Source organism: Zosterops lateralis (assembly GCF_965231275.1).
Source record: "Zosterops lateralis genome assembly, chromosome: 1".
Classification (NCBI taxonomy): Eukaryota; Metazoa; Chordata; class Aves; order Passeriformes; family Zosteropidae; genus Zosterops; species Zosterops lateralis.
The window spans coordinates 17,021,624-17,037,203 of record NC_139762.1 but is presented as its reverse complement, the minus strand read 5'-3'; the positions used below and the strand labels follow the sequence as shown (position 1 = coordinate 17,037,203).

Below are 15,580 nucleotides of genomic sequence, written 5' to 3'. Positions count from 1 at the left end.
GTTTGACTGTTTGTTCAAAGCACTCAGAAGACAGGCAGGAAAAGGAAAAGAACACAGTGTGCAATTTTCTTCCTTCACAACTTCAGCAATAAACAGGTTTCTCCTCCTGACGAGAGTAATCCTGTGTCAATGGAAAATCTCACTTACCTAAACAACTCCAATAGCAACACTGAAACTGGTATCACAATTTTCCTTTTTCAGACTGTTTTTCCCCATAATATTCCTTCATCCAGAGCAGGATCATTTATTTAGATACCACCATTATGCAAACCCTCTCTAGATATGATTGTGAAATACATTCTTTCAATGAGTAAATACAACATAGAAAAAAAACCAGAAATAAAATATAGAATATATTAAGATATTAAAAAGTTGGTAATATTGTTATTAATTTATATATTACAATGTATTACAATTTAAGTTTTAGACAGTTCCTTGCAGCCTGAAAACACTTCCATGCTAAAGTGAAACATGTTCAATAAGCAGCAATATTAAAACAGAGGCAAGGCATTTTGCAAACTCCACCTTCCCTGTCTTTAACACAAAAACCCCTACGTGAGCTATATCCAGACGTAGATTTTTTATGTCAGTGTTCGAATTGAATACATTCCTTGAAATGCATGAAAACATGCCTTTAAATAAACACACTAGAGCTACCAGCTTAATTTTAAACACCATCACTGTTGTAGATGTCCAATACTCTTAGACAGATCCAATTTTCTGCAAATAAAATGTACCAACTGACAGAATAATATTAGTTTAATATACTAGTTTAATAAAGCTATTCATTAAAATGTGACCTAAACTATGTCTCAGATCAAAGGTTGCTCTCTCAGTTTGAGTTACTGGTTTGGGCACACTTTTAACACTTTTCCCTGAGCTGCAAACCATTCCTTTCCTTGGAAAATAGCTGTCAGCAGGTACCACAGCCTCTCCATTAATTACCTGCACAAATAGTTTTGTTCTGGCATGGTTTCCTGACAGTCTGTTTGAAAAATGTAAGTAACTACAGTAAATTACAAACCTTACTGACCCCCAAAATACTGAAAAGATTGGCAATTTTTCTATAAATGAGAGTTCAGTAAAACCTACTGCAATGAGTCATCCAATAACCTCAACACTCCCTAAAAAAAAAAAAAAATGTCTTGCACCAAGGGGTTCTGCAACTCCAACTTTAGAAATATACTTCATATTTTTGTAGTATTATAATGCAGTTTGATCCACATTTACAAAAATGGGTGGGAAACCTGTGATAGAAGTAACACCAGGATTAAGGAGATCCTAAATAAACTAGTAAATATCTAATTGATTTAAATAGTTTAGCTACATATTAGCATCACCAGCATTATTTATGTCATAGTCCAACAAAACATGTATGCATCAATTCTCAGGTCTGTTAAACAGCCATATCCAAAAACCATCCCCACAATTACATAAACATCCAAATTATTATATTTCAAGGCCAAAAATATCTCCTCCAATATCAGAATGCTATTGTTCAAACTCAAAATTTTGAACACCTCTAGAGCCAAATAAGGCACAGATACTATACAATGCTTCCAAATTTTATTACAGAACTTTTGATCACTCCTTCTCTTTCAGATTAACTAATCTTCTGAACACTTCTCCTTTGTTCAACATAATTTTCCATAATTCTTTTCTGTCAAAATGTGATGATTTTTTTTTAATAGAGGATAGGTAAAGAAAGGAGATGAATTAATAATTAAGCACAGGGTTTATTTTCTGAGAGCAAAATCAGAAAAAAACCCACTTTCTTAACATGTGTTTTTATCCAAAAAAAACTCCACTACAATAATTTTTGCTTTAATTATTTTCAGATTGGTTTTTTCAAAGCGAAGTTTTAAAATTCAGTGAGCAATCTGGACAGTACACCTTTACCTCAATTTCGAAAAACATTTTTACTTGTTAAGTGGTAATTTATTAGTTGCATCTTGAGCATAAATAACAAAAAATATTCCTTAAGTGTACACACGCATAGTAAAAACAGAGTACTGCACATGGACAGACAGTTAATCAGAGGAATTTGATGCTTGACTTTCACCAGTTTACAAGCTTTGAAAGCGAAACATTTCTGTGATTTAAGTTTGTAGAAAAAAAGAAAGGTGAAGGTGAGTAGCCAATCAATGACACATTCCAGTGCCTTTGCACTGCTGGTACATCAAGCATACCAGACACTTCGTGCAGTCTTCTGTATTCCCTGGAAGTTCCCCGTGACCATCCTTCATTCTTGAATTCTCCAATCCCATCTAACTTTGCGATGCCACTGAAAAGCTCTCTTTTTGCTGCATACCCTCCCCTCTTCCTTCTTCGCAAACTCTGGCAGCACCATTCCATCAAAGCCACTGTATACTTGTCACTCAGCACATACTTTCTTCCATTTTTATTTTCATTCTCTTCCTTTGCTCCATTTCCCTCTTCCAAGCAGCTTGGCCCTGCTGTCCAAATTCCATCTTGCAGTTTCTTGCTTCACATCTATATCCATTTTACCTTTTCCCTTATGACACTGCTATGTACTTACTATTCTTGTCATGAATCCAAGAACTTCCAGTAATCAATTTGGCCTTTGCCCCCTATATTTATAAATATTCCCATCTCCTGACATTTTATTTTACTTTTACTTCCCTTACAGTGTTCACCTTCTCTTGACTCCATTTCCACTTCCACCTCACTGACTCTTTCCACCATTGTTCACATGTGAAAATGTGAATGACTCTCACACCATTGCTTTCTAAACCTAGAGTCAGCTTCCAAATTATTTTTAACCAGCAAATCCTTTACTACTCTCCAAATATCTCCTTTAAGGCTCTTCCCTTTCTTCTATAACATGGATTAGCCAAGTTCAAACAGGCAAGAAGCCTTAAGTGTGTGGCACATGTCAGCAGTCGCAGACAGGAACATCCACACAGGAAGAGCTGTCTGCCTGCAGCTCTGTACCATCTCCAGGATGGAACCACCCTCAGAGCAGGATTTTCCTGTGTCTTCAGTTACTTACAATACTCTAAAAATTCTGGAACCTATAATATATATATCTTCCAAAATTATACATTAGAATTCAAATGAGACATAGTTAAGAGTCCATCTTTAAGTTTGATTTACTCTATGAGCCAAGTCACTCTGCACACTTAAGTTATGTGTAAATTTAATTAGCAAAAAAGATACGACCTAGAATTAATTCACCATTCTGTCTTGCCAATCTACATAGCCCACATAATAGTCCCACAGTAATCAGAATGCTTCTGAGGTTCAAGTCATATTTCCAAGATTAAAAACCACTAAATTCAAATCTGAGATACTGCTGGATGAAGAGTCAGGTTTAAGGCAAGGGGTAAACTGTATGTCAAGTTAACACCACAGTGAAGACAAGCTCTCAGATATCACTTAATTTGGCCAAAAATACCATATTCAATCTTTATGAAGAAAATAATTTAAAATTATAAAAGGTCAATAAACACAAATGCTAACAGAACTAAACTTGGCAGTGCTACTTACATGAAGACTTTTTTTTTCTGTTTTTCTTGTTTAACTCACAGCTTAATAGATTGCTTTAAGTCTTAATGCATACCAGGAAAACACAGGATATGCAAAGAGTCCAAGTTAATGTTGCTGTTGGAAACTTAATGTTTGCATTTCCTGGATTTTGGAATTTTAACTAGGTGAACAATACTGCATTGATTCTATTTTGGCATTTGCTAGAAATACCCAAGGTTGTTTTTTTTTTCCTTTTCTTCCCCTTGCCTGAAACTGTATAAATCAGAATTAAGCAATTTGATAGTGAACCTTTGGCATTCACTGGTCCTCTCCAACTTACATATCTTGAAGTTTACTGGGAAATGACAAAGGTGCTAAATGAAGCAGTACCTGTGCCAGTAAGTGTAGCTAAATTAAAGTGCATCAACATATTTTAAAAATGTAATGCTTTGTAAAATATTTTTTTCTTCTGTGAATACAGAAGTTTTGATGATGCAATGCAGAACTATTATAAAATAAAATGTTTCCTTGAGCTGTCATTGAAAATTCCCTAATAGCCCTGAAGAAGTTAATACAGGACTGTGCACTGTCCCCATGCATGCCGTATACTCCCTCATACTCCTGTACAAGGCGTAAGCAGAGGTCACTCTTCCCTCTGAATTGAAAAGCTAAAAATACCTGGAAGTCCAAAACCCAGAGAAATGGCAGGAAATTAAGTTCAGCTAAGTGAAGCTACTTCAGGTACAAAAATTGTAGTCACTTCAAAGTAACCGGTCTCTTTCACTAGGTACTGATGTGTGCTCCTGGCATTATTATCCTTAGGATGTGGAACAGAATAGAGGCTAGGGCTCATCTGGCACTCTTGGCTCCTATTCTGATAGATGATTTAAGGGTACAATACTGATAGAGATGAGGTGAATACATGTTTTAACCAACCTGTGTTCTCAGAATTCAGAAATTAATTCGGTTTTTTGCTTGGTTTGGTGTTTTTTTTTTAAATAGCTAAGGTAAGAGACATGCCTCTAGTGCTACCTTTTCAAGCCAGGTTCCTACCCTTGAGAAAGATTTTGCATAAAACACCCTACCAAATTTAAGTATCTACAAAACCATCTAATTTCTCTGAGGATTTGCAACACTGAAGAGACTATGAAAGGAGAATGACTGAATAAACAAACATCAAGGAAGCTTCCTCTCCTACTGCTCTCTAGATTGATAGGAGGGGAGGAGAGGGGAGGAAAGAAATCACAATATATACATCAACTGTAAAGCTTTTTAAATTTTTTTAAACTTCTTTCTAAACTTATGATGATTTACAGGGCTTTGTACAAAGTGACCAACAAGGACTCACATTACTCTTAACACATGTGAAAAGCAGAGGCGGGGCTTAATGAAGGGACATATTGGATTTGTAACTTAAGAGTATATTAAATGTTGCTGTCACGACCATTCCAGGATTACGCACGGACAATAGAGGACAATCAGCTGCCTATGGGGGTACAGAGCCAGGTGGCAGAAACACAGGTACTGCACCCATAGCAGAATCCAAAAGGGCATCAAAACCAATTTTTTATCATGACTTTCAAGATACCAGAAAAACATCTCTACAGGTGAGTATTCAAAATAAAGGGGTTTTTTTAATGCGATAAATTGAAAACGTTCCCAGAAAATTGCAATTTACAGCGCTCTATGCCAGGAGAGGGAGCTCCTGCACTTTTAAAATAAGTCAACGCGAATTTCGTCTTGTGTTTGGAAATAACAAAGCAGTTCTCATCTCGTGCCGTGCTGCAGGGCTGCATTTGATTGCTTAAGAAGAAAAATCTAATATGAAACTTTAGGATATATGCTCTAACTATATGTTACTGATATTGTTTTTTAAAAAATCGTTAAAATTAGTTTTATTTACCCTCATTATAAAAGTGATCTTTTTCACATTACATAAAGATTACTGAAATAACTGCCTGCAAAGTGTTTAAGAAGTGAAAATACATGATCTATGAACAATAAGACAATGGGTACAAAACTCCACTGAATTTCCTAACAGCAAAGGGTGTTCTTCCTATTTCTAAGTTAAATAAGCCAGAATTAAAAGGAATGAGAGACTCGATTTTGGTAATTTTAAGGAAGTTAGGAAACTGGAGAAATGCCAACTTAAACAAATATTTGCAATTTACTACTGCAGAATGTTGCCATATTTGCATTTTGTCAATCTATCTTTTTATGAAGGTGGTGTTTTTAAAGACATTTCCATCTAGAACAGCTATTAATAAAGTGCTTATTTTTCCCCTTTCCTAATCAGGATAAATAAAGAAGTATTTCAAAGATTTTGTGGTCTGTTTCCATACTATAAAGATAGTATTTATTCAAAGTAAGAGCAAAAAGTCAGAGGGGACAAAACACAAGTTTTCATAGTGTGCTCCACAAGAAAAAATTCATTATAGCAAAATCATCACTGTGATACCAGTAACATTTTCTAGGTTGAGGGAATATTAATGGAATAAAATTGATTAGGAATTTAAAAGTTATCACTATGGCAAATTTCTAAATTAGTTCTCTTCAAACTACACATAACACAGTGAAACAGTTTACAACTGAACTAACATACCTTAATCCTGGACATAACTTGTGTTTCTTGTTCAGTTAAAACATCCAAGACTGAGCCAACTCTTATTTTTATTGCTAACTCCTGTAAAGAATGTCCAAGAAATTTTTATCCACTGAAAGAAGCCCATCTGTGATAACTCCTCACTAGAAAACACATTGAAGGGGAAAAATATCAAAACCATAAGACATAATTTGATGCAAATAGGAACTCAAATATTTGCCGGTCCCAATGATTTAAGTTCCAGGTAAGCACTTTTTTCCCAGTTCACATACCTTTTCATCTATTTTCATCAAAATTCTCAGCCTTCCAGGTTCCCTGATCAATGCTTTGATATATATCAACTTTGATTTATGGTTTCATTTTCTATATGGTAAAAGTGACAACATCCTGTGTTTCTTCTCAAAGGAAATGAAGCTTCCGCTTCATAATTTCTTCCGCTCCTTACTGACGACTGTATTAGCATCTCCCACACAGCTCTCAGCTTAATCAGAAATATAAAACCTAGCATCATCATATTCCAGCAACCAATTAGCCATCTGGTCTATGTAACTTCTCATTTGACAACTGTAATATTCTTGAACTAATGCTCTGTGCTTGAAAACAGAATTGATTGACAGCAAAATCTACTCATCAATTAAATCTGGCCTCATGATGGAGAAAAATGATGCTCAAAATTTTCCCTTTGCATCTTCTATGACCTTCAACTAGGGTGGTGAAGGAGGGGAGAAAGAAAAGTCATAAAGATCAAAAGAAGGACCAAAGCAGCAGTAATATTTGCTGCCAAATTTCACATCACTGTCAGCCTTTACAGTATAGCAATATAATTATGTAGTATAAATTTCATGCAGTTTCATAACTACTCTTCTCTCACTCATCGGTAGGCTTCAGATTTGTGGAAAATATTAGAGTATAACTATTTTTCATGGTATATTATTTGCCAAAGTATCACTGTCACAGCTCATTTCAGGTATGGCAGTATGATTAAAGAACACTAAGGGGCCTTTGACATGTAACTTAATTTTCACAAATAGTGTAATTGTTACTCATAACATTATAAACTAGCTTAAACAGACATTAGGACCTGGAAGTTAATTCCCTAGAAGTTATTAAGTGGATACCAGAAGATATTTCATCATTATGCAGCCCACCAGTTTGAAACAAAACAAAATACCACCTGTCAACTGAAAGGAATACAGCCAACAACAGCCACAGGGAATGGCAAGGAAATGGAAGCGCAGAAGCACGTAAGCCCCATGGAAGAGTTTTTCAGTGTGGCCTAAATTCTTGAATCTGGAAGAGTTTTTCAGTGTGGCCTAAATTCTTGAATCCAACAGCCCAATGGAAAAAACAACTGAACACAGAAAACAATAACACACCTCCACTCATCTTTATTGTTAGGCAAATAGACCAAAATTTTTGAGATTCAAAATAATTTTTCAAAAGGAAATTTCTCTTAATTTAAATGTCAAGCAAACATTAAGGGAAGGAAAAAAAAAAGTATTTTCTTTTGAAATAACGCTGTTTTAAATATGTTGTTACTCAAGAAAGAAAGGTCAGCTCCACTGGTCACCAGTCTCTGCAGCTCTTGCCTCGGCCCTGCCCCTACCTAGCTGAGAAAGTCAGGTGGCAGAGAGAAGAAAGAAAACTCTTTTCACACTGTTGTCTACTGTGAAAACAAGTAGAAATAAGAGACTCATAACTTCACAGCTTGTAGATACAAATGCAGCTTACTAAGTAAGTGTTTTTTTTCCAAGTACCACATCACACTATTTCAAGCAGAGAGTGTACACAAAAACAGATTAATGATAATAACCAAATTTAAAGCAAACAAACAAGCCCCACCCCAGGGGTTAATCGCACAAAATATACAAGTAACTACATGTAAGTAACAAAATAGAGCATTTTTGAAGATCATTAAAGTGTGCTTCTTTGATAAATACATACATACAGCTAGCCACCCTAGCTACCACTCTCCTCCCATTGCTTTTTGGGACAACCTAATTAGTTTGACAACCCACCAGTATCAGCTGGTCAGCTTGATTCCTGAGGCCAGACTCCAGCAGTGACCAGCCCAACCACCATCTCCTGTAGCAGACACACCAGAAAGCAGCCGCCCTGCTGTACACAACCAGACACTTATTGCAAGTGGCTCAGCAGGATGGTCTGTGATGAGCAGTTCTGCATGTTTCACTCTTCTTATCTTTCAACCCCAAATAAACCCACCCTTGCCTGTGGGTTTAAGGCAATCTGCAAAATAGTCTTTATGTGTGCAAGGAGGAGGAGAAGGGTATGAGTCTATTGGGGAAAAAAACTTCCCTGGCACTCACTGAGAGCTGTAAGAATCCCTGAAAACAAAGTGCAAGCAAGTATGACCAAAGAATTTGCCATCAGCATTACTTCCAAACCTTCATAAAGACACTTGCAATATCTAATCTCTAATCTCTCATAAAAGCTAGCTTGGAAGTGGAAGGTGAAAATCCTATGAAAATCTAGCAAGTATGCCTTTAAACAACCTATGTTCTGTGTTAGCATTGAGTTATTTTGCATCTAAGGCCATATTTTACAGTTCTAAGTAGTAATTCTTTGTCTTCACACTGCCCAAAATATGGTCCATCTCATTCATTGCATGGACAATCCATGCTCACTGAATACTCGATTTGTCTTTACCGTCTTACATATTGGCCATATTTGATGCAAACCAGCCACGTGCAGCTCTGAAGACAGGATGACCTTTTGCTGCTTCCACATTTACACACTACTTGCTCAATATACTAAAAGATATTGAAACATTACAAATTGATTCTCACTTAAAAAAAAATCTAAAGATAAGTGCATTTCAAAAAGATACCTGCTATTTTAAGTACATAATCACAGCCCAAAGTGACAAAAGGTAAGAACCTAGAAAAATATTCGTCCAATAGAATTGTCTAAATTTCAGAGTCTAACAATAGAATATATTAAAATAGGTTCCAATGGACAGAGTTTTCTGAAGTACTACCCTGGATAGTATCACAGGGTTTTACATAAGCAGAGAATATTTCCTTGATTTCAAATTACGCAACTAGCTCAATTCAATAACGAGCCTAAAATCCAAGTGACTGAGTAGAACTTCAACACAGGAATGGTTGTTTTCATTTTCCTGTATACAAATGAAAAAGTAAGCATGACAGGAAAATCTGCTTGTTCCACTTTCTCGTAAGATGGCAAATTTGATGTATTCCACTAAATTATCACGGAGGCTAGTATTTAATTTTTAAATTAAACTATATTCATATTTACTAATAAGTGAAACATTAAATTATTTATTACATTGTTTATACTTTCGAAAATTACTTACTGGCTACTTCCACTGAAATTAGGAACAAAAATATTATTACATTAAAAAAATAACAGTTTCCTTTTGTCATTATGAGTGAAAGTTAAAAAAAATAAGAAAATTCATGTTAAGCTATCCAACTGCTTATAGAAAAATGTATGGAACTGCATTGTATAACTTTGTAAGAAAAAAGGTGTCATTAGCTAAAAAGAACTTAGGAATGAATGTCTTAAGAAAAGGTCAAGATGTTACAGGGCAAATATGAATCTAGAAATTTATTTTCAAGTAAATGCTAACAAATTGTTGTAAAATCTGGTTAATAGAAAACAATTTGACTTATATAAGTTCTCTGTACTACAGCGTAGTTTCACAGTTTTCGGACATTTCTGAAATACGCAGGAGAGCATCATTGTACTTAATCCCCAAGTTCAAAGAAAAGGCACAGGTGGGCTTAGGTCAGGAGCACTAATTAATCTGCAATGCCCTTTTTGAGATGATCTAACATTTAGGGCAGTTTAATGAACACCTATATGCAACACCACAGTTGTGATGAACTTAAGCCTCTGTGGAACAGACAGAGAGCGTATCTGGAAGCCAGTTTCCAGACACACACTGGAAACTCACACTCAGGCATATCTATTTAGCAACATCTCTTGAAAAATTTTAATTACCTAGAAACACTAATTAATATGTGATTAAACTCATTAGAACACCCCAGCTGCAGAGGCAGAAGCATGATGATATAGCTCTCCATTCCAGTTTCCAAAGCCATAATGATAGCTTTGGAAACTGGAATGGAGAACTACATTGCCGACCTTCCCTTTCCTGCAACCTTTTGCCATAGCTGTAATAACCTAGCCTGACTGTAGTCTTACAACTTTGACAATAACTGAGATTGAGACATTTGTTCAAAGATCATCATTGTGTCCTGTAGGACCAGCAAACCTTTATACAATATGAGCTCAGTGAAGCTGTAAGTGCAAATCTCAGAACTGCTCTATTTTAGAGCACTAACAACTATTCTGATAGTCTTTCAAATTTGGTTGTAAAGAAAAAGCTTCCCCTAATTAAGAAATCAGTCTTAATACAAAATCCATACATTATTATAGCAAGCCATCAGCAGCTCCATGGCTCAGGAGCTGAACAAACTGGGGCACAAATCCTTGTGGCTGGTGCTGAGCAAGCAGCAGCAATCATTTACCACCATGCACAGAGACAGCAGCAAGAGGGCACAACACTTGGACCACACAAAAACTGGCACTACCGGCTCTGCTACGTATCCTTAAGGGCCTCCTCAGCTCATATATTTTTGGCAGGCCATGGATGCAAAACCAGCTCAGCAGAATATGTGAAACACGCATCATCTGAAACACAAAAAGACAACATTTCCCTGGCCCACTCCTAATACACAGATATTCCAAAACCTCAGTGTAAGTCTCTCAGTCTCTACAGCTCTCCTTGCACTAGAAAGGAAAATCCTTCCAAACTGAAGGAGAAAACACAAATTTTTTTCTTGTATTTCCAGGAGAAAAGACACAAATCAACCTAACGCCAGAGGGAGAGGGAGATCTGTCTCAATTTTTTTTTTAGGCACACTAAACTGTGCTGCCTTATTTGTTATCCTCAGTTTCAAGAAACTATGTCTTCTTTAAAATACCAGCTCTGAAAAAACTAGTCATGGACAATCAGCAGAAAGAATGTCACATGTAAAGTCATGAAAGGACCAAAAAAAACAAGGTGAAACTTGCTCTTATTAATCTGCAGGAGGTGCTGGACAGCCGCCAAGTTAGTTAATTCAAATACACAAACAAGTTAATGATGACCTGAGGGAGCAACACTGGATTTACACATTGAAAAAAAAAACACTGTGCAGGAAAATATTAAGCAACTGAATGTACTCTATATGCTATTATTTCAAAAGCTCTATAATTCACCAGATGGAGCCTGTTTGGTTCAGAGAAGCAGAGGCTCCCCAAGGAATCCTATTGCAGCCCCCATTCCCATTGCAGGATTGGAATTTGCAACAGAAACTTCAAAGAAGTAAAACTAAGAAGTTCCCTAGTTATAAGTGCTTTTGGAATCCCCTACAAAGCACCCTTCTAGGGACCAAAATGCCTTATTGTGTTTAGCAAGTTCACATGATCTAAACAAAAAATACTTTATTTTTTAAATTATCAGAGTGTAATAGAGAGACAAAACCATGACCTGTTCTGAGTTTCCATTCAAGCTATAGTTTCTGTATTTTAATACCAACACCAGAAGCCTGAATTCTCTAAAAAGAAAGGAAACATACTTGTTCACTCCTAGCTTCAAAGATGCATATGAAAGCATTTTGTTTTCCAGTCAATTGCTGATGGTAAGTAAAATAATCTTGTCAGCCTCTCTGAGAAAAGTGAAATTATCCACATTCTTAAAATGCTTGGAAAGTTAACTGCAGGAGAAATAAAAGGCATCACTTCTAGTTTCACAAGTAGACAGATCAGTTTACATCCTAAAGATGGTATCAGACTACTTATATAAACATGGGACAGAAACATCTACAAATCTACTGACAAACAATTCCTAAAATATTTGTGTCATGTTCCCATTTAAATTAATTCTGTATTACATTTTTTCTGTTTTAAATAGTTCTCTAAAAACACCACAAAAAAGAAAATATCTTGCCACTTTGCTCCCACCCCCTCCCCCCCCCCCAAAATGGTAATGCTTCCCAGTTATCAGAAATATCTGGTATGAGCAGAATCAGTGTATGTCTTTTGCTCCTATATTCAACCACATTTTTATGTTCCACTGCATTTTTATTTCATTTTGAAGATAGAGTAGAACGACTGGTGGTTGTTTTATTATGAATCAAGTATCTCCCCACTAAGCCAACAACCGTTCTGCTGAATCACGAATTTCAGAATTCAGCTGCAGTAAGATTCCTACATTGCAATGAGGACAGGCTACTCAAAAAGAACTAGATTTTTCTGTCAACACAATGTTTATATTGCAGGACAATCTCAAGTACACTCAAAAACAAATAAACATTTTACATGCCGAATGATCACCCTTATAAAATAGATAAAGGCATTAATTACTGAAGTCTCCCTTTTTCCTTCTCACTGCTATGCCAGGCATTAAAATACTCCTTTGCTCAATTTGTTTTTAACACAGGCCTAATTCCAGTATTTTGGGGGCTATAACTTTCCTTAGTACCTTAGAAGCAGCTGTTCCAATCTTCTGTATTTCAGGTAATTCCGATAATGATTTAACAAACTTTGCTTTAGCAGTTGATAGAAGCACCATAAAATGCTCTGCTGAGATCCTAAAAATGTACACCTCACCTAATTGACCCCCACCAGACTTCTCCACACTTTTGGAATGTTTTCATCTATGTAGTTTTAGTTGTGCAGAGAGACTCAGCTGTCATTCAGAGGTCAAGACTATTTGTCATGAATCAGTGGTGGTATAATTGGCCCATAGGAATGAAAATTTCTTAAAACAACACTTAAAATATTGTTTTAGTGAATGTAAGACACCCACACTGTCTGTTTAGGCACTTGGTAGTCATCCTCAAGTCTGAACTGCAGCTAATACAACAATCACTGGTCTTGCCTGACAAGCACCTGTCCTGATTCCCATCACATGGTGTGTACAGAAAAAAGGCTGAACAAAACCTTGCACACCCTCCTGCACACTCTTACAGCTGTCTCTTCAGTCCAACCAGAATGAACTGGAACCCAGGGACAACAGACCATTCCATTCCATATGGAAATGCTTGATCTCAATTGTTCTGTGACCACTTTGATGAAATACTTTATGGAAAAGAAAAAATAAAACACCTGGGAAAGTAACTGACTTGTATTTTAGTATAAAATTACCAATACCTAGCACTTATTTTCAGTCACTTAAGTTCCTACTAATCCAGAATGTATCTACAATCACTGCCACCACTACTCGGTCTCTGTTTTGCTGCTTTTTGATCCACTTGTGAATAATGTGCACACAGACAGAAAGTCAGCTTTGTGTCCTCAACATGAAAGCAAGTAGTTGATAATCTAAAATCATCTGTTGATCCAAGCCCACCAATTCACATTTCCCCACTGCTGGGAAAGGCATGATACCACTTTCCTCCTCTTCAGCCAACTTTGAATAGGACATAAGAACATTAACTAAGGAAACAGCCCAAACACTCAAAAGCACTCAATACTTAGCCACAGTGACAGTCCATGAAGTACAGAATCCTATCTTCAGGAGAGCTAGCACAGAGTATCTATTATACACTGAAGATGACACAAGTAAAAAGTATTTCCTACCCCACCAATCAGCAGCACAGCATCCACCTGGGTCAGACTGACTCTGGACTACCACCACTGACACTGAAAGATTTGTAAAGCTCCTTGTTGAACCCATTTTTTTGTTTTGACTTTTCACAATATGTTGTGAAAATAATTTCTGTTACTTCTGTCAAGTGTAAAGCAATTTTTTTGCATTGTGTTCAGTACTCCAAATTCTCAAAATCATTAATAAATATTTTCCTATTAATTTCCTCCCTTTCATGTCCTCCTTCAAGCACCTCTATTTCAAACAAAAATTAGTTTCTTTACTTTTTTTTTTTTCTTTTTAATGGAGAAGCCATTTAATGACATTCCCCATTACCTCTCTTTTTATTATAGTGGCTTAATGCCCCAGAAGATTTAGAATTACATCAGTCCAAGAAAAGAAGCAAATGTTCAAGCATTTACAAAATTTTGCTGGGAAGTAATTTTGTCCAGGATTCTGAAAACAGGCTGTAGATTTTTTGGTTTTGATTCTGTCTGTACAGAAGCTCAGAAACATCACAACATTTCAGGCAAGTATGTAGGAGGCAGGGCTCAACCTGCCCATATACAATAACTGGGTCACAGAATTCAACACCCATCTCATCATGAGACTTGCAGCGGATGATGGAACAGGGACACATGCTCTACTTCTCATTACAAAACACTGCAGCTCTTTTGTCTTCCTTGATTAGGGAAAAACAATGAATCCACACCCCCACCACCTGCTGCAGAGTTAGCCTGGTCTCTCAATTTTTCAAGCCAAGCATTCTCCTGTCACCCAAACCTCAAAAGTGGGCATTTTCTTCATAGTGCAATTCCAAAACAAGCTTTCATAGTAATGTATGTTAAAATAAAACAGTTTGCAAAGCCTAAGATGTGCATATACATGTTTTTCTGAGATTATGGATGAGAGATTGCACCACAGTGCCAAGTGCGGGAACTCCAAACTACATATGAAAGTGATCACTGTGATGTGAATAACAACACACATCAGCTATGAAATAAACATATAAATCCCCAGTACTTTAGTATTATGTTTAAGCAGAGATGTCTTTTTTCCCTGACATCTGTTGAATATGGCAAAGAAAATGCAAGATCTTTACCTGTAGCTTGTGAACACTCTAGAATGCAACAGCCAAGCTCATTTATTACAGAAAGCTGTCTCTCCAGAGTACTTTTTATTCATGTCATAACAAGAAAATTTTTATTTTTGTTTCAAAATTGTTATTTTGAAACAAACCAAATTCTCAGACACATAAGATCTAACTTAAAACCCTAGAGCTGCCATTTGACACTTTCTATAATGTTTCTCTAATGTTTTTCCCATCTAGGAAAGCAGATTTTACTAAGTTCGCATATTAAATTAAAACTCTCTGTCACATAAAGTCCTTCCAATTCAGTACCTCCTTAAGCTAGTCATTATAAGTTGCACATTACAATCACTTCTTAACTCATCTAGAAATAAATATAATATTGACAAAAGTGCTAAGAAACACATTTAAGACACCAAATTTCTAATGGGAAACAGAATACCAAGAGATAAAGAATTCAGAATGCTCATTAAAATGAAAAATGCCTTCTGCAATTACTCAATAGGAAGCTGAATTAGTCTATTCACTGAAATTAGTAAATTGAGTTTGCCTTCTTTTCTCTGGAATCTATTAATATACAGACATCATGATACAAAATAAGTCTGCACATGCACTTGGATCCATTTTTATTCTGTTTTGAACTGGAATGACTTGGCTTTGCCAATTTATTAACAGAGACACAGAAACATGACTATTTCTGCCTTTCTCTAGATGGATCTTCTTTCATCTGTCCTACACACTTACCCATTTGTGACCAATACCTGTATAAATTGGTAGA

At 36.1% G+C, this 15,580-nt stretch overlaps 1 protein-coding gene across 2 annotated transcripts in view; it reads right to left on the bottom strand.

The window, feature by feature from the left end:
* MPP7 (MAGUK p55 scaffold protein 7) overlaps positions 1–15,580 on the bottom strand; it is a 148,117-nt gene that overhangs the window by 113,843 nt on the left and 18,694 nt on the right. The window lies entirely within an intron of this gene.